Source organism: Mandrillus leucophaeus, unplaced genomic scaffold (assembly GCF_000951045.1).
Source record: "Mandrillus leucophaeus isolate KB7577 unplaced genomic scaffold, Mleu.le_1.0 Scaffold11, whole genome shotgun sequence".
In the NCBI taxonomy this organism is placed as follows: Eukaryota; Metazoa; Chordata; class Mammalia; order Primates; family Cercopithecidae; genus Mandrillus; species Mandrillus leucophaeus.
In genome coordinates, this window is record NW_012099209.1 from 1,714,309 (window position 1) to 1,716,354 (window position 2,046).

Sequence of the window (2,046 nt, forward strand, 5' to 3'; positions counted from 1 at the left end):
AGAAGAACCCAGGAGGCGGAGGTTGCAGTCACCTGAGATTGCGTCACTGCACTCCAGCCTGTGTGACAAAAGCAAAACTCCGTCTCAAAAAAAAAAAAAAAAAATTAGCCGGGCATGGTGGTGGGCGCCTGTAATCCCAGCTACTCAGGAGGCTAAGGCAAGAGAATTGCTGGAACCTGGGAGGTGAAGGTTGCAGTGAGTTGAGATGGCCTGGGCAACAGAGTGAGACTGTCTCAAAATAAATAAATAAAGCCGGGTGTGGTGGCGTGGTGGCTCATCCCAGCACTTTGGGAGGCTGAGGTGGGTGGATCACCTGAAGTCAGGAGTTTGAGACCAGCCTGGCCAACATGGTGAAATCCCATCTCTACTAAAAATACAAAAACTAGCCGGGCATGGTGGCAGGCGCCTGTATTCCCACCTATTCGGGGGGCTGAGGCAGGAGAATCGCTTGAACCCGGGAGGCGGAGGTTGCAGTGAGCCGAGATCGCACCATTGCACTCCAGGCTGGGGTACAAGAACAAGACTTCATCTCTAAATAAATAAATAAAAATTAAAATTAAAAACTGTCATCCTGTCCACCAGCACATCTCCCTGTTGTATTTCTTTTTAGTCCGTAGCCCTAGCAGACTCTTACTTGTTTACATGTTTATATGTCAATGTGTCAATATGTTTCCATTGATTCCCCTCACTCTGAGCTGCACCCTCTCCATCTTGGTTGTTTCTGGGTCCCCGCTGCCCAGGACAGGACCCAGTACCTGCCCCCACACAGTAGGTTCTTGGGAAATGTTGGTTGTGCCCCAGCTTGGCAGCGCTGCTGGGTGACTTCAGGAATGTTATTTAACCTCTCTGGGCTTCTCCTCTTCCCCAATCTCAGAAATACGACAGTTGGCCTGAACCTCCAGGAGGAATAGGGAGCCTTGGGCTGTTTTGGCAACTGGAACCCTGAGTTTTCTTCCCTGGCCTGTTCGGCCCCAGGCACCCCCAGACAGGCCTGCCCTATGTCATCCTGTCCTCCCCACCCCCTACAGCATCCTTTGGGATCTGGGACCAGGGCAGGTGTGAGCTGTGGTACCAGCACACCCATGTCAAGTCCTGCCTCTGATGTGTGTTTGCTGTGTGACTTCCGAGAGTAGCTTGCTTTCTTTGAGCTCAGTTTCCCCTGGCCCAGGCTTGGGAGAGGAGTATCTGGGGTAGCGTGGATGCAGTTCAGACCTCACCTGACAGGTGTGGATGGTACCAGGGCCCCTAAGAAGCTCCCAGGCTGGAGGGGGAGGGGGCAATGCCTAACATAACATCCCAGTCCTGGGGGATCAGCACTGGCTTGGAAGGAAGGCCAGATGGGTTTTCAGGAGCCCGGGAAGCCAACTGGAGGGCTTTTTGAAGGAGGGGACCACGTAGGAACTAAGAGCTAAAGGTGGGAAAGAAACCTGGGATGTCAGAAGGAGGACTTCCTGGAGGAGGGGACCACAAGAGCTAAAGGTGGGAAAGGAGCCTGGGAGTCCAGATGGAGGGCCTCCTGGAGGAAGAGACCACAAGGGCTAAAGGCGGGAAAGGAGCCTGGGAGGCCAGATGGAGGGCTTCCTGGAGGAGGGGACCAAACGGGAACTAAGAGCTCAAGGTAGGAAAGTTACCAGTCAGATGGGCCCTGAGGTGGAACTGCTTTTGTGCCCCCTGCATTGAGGCGGGTAGAGAGAGATAAGGACAGGAACGTAGGGAGGGCTGGACCCCATAAGCATGATGGGCTGCTGAGATGGGTTTGCAGTTTTTACCAAGAGTGCGGGGGAGTCTGGGGAGTGTTTCAAGCTGGAGAAGAAGGTGATCAGTTTCTGTCTGAAACCCTGCTGTGGGTCCCGGTTCAACATTCTGGAATTGCTACACACGTGCACTGCAGTGGAACAGCTGAGCACGTGAAGGTGATGAGGATGAGTGAGCTTCAAAACTGGGGCTTAGCTGATAGGGTCTCACTCTTATGCCCATGTTGGAATGCAGTGCCATGATCTTGGCTCATTGCAGCCTCCAGGAGTCCTCCCACCTCAGCCTCCTGAG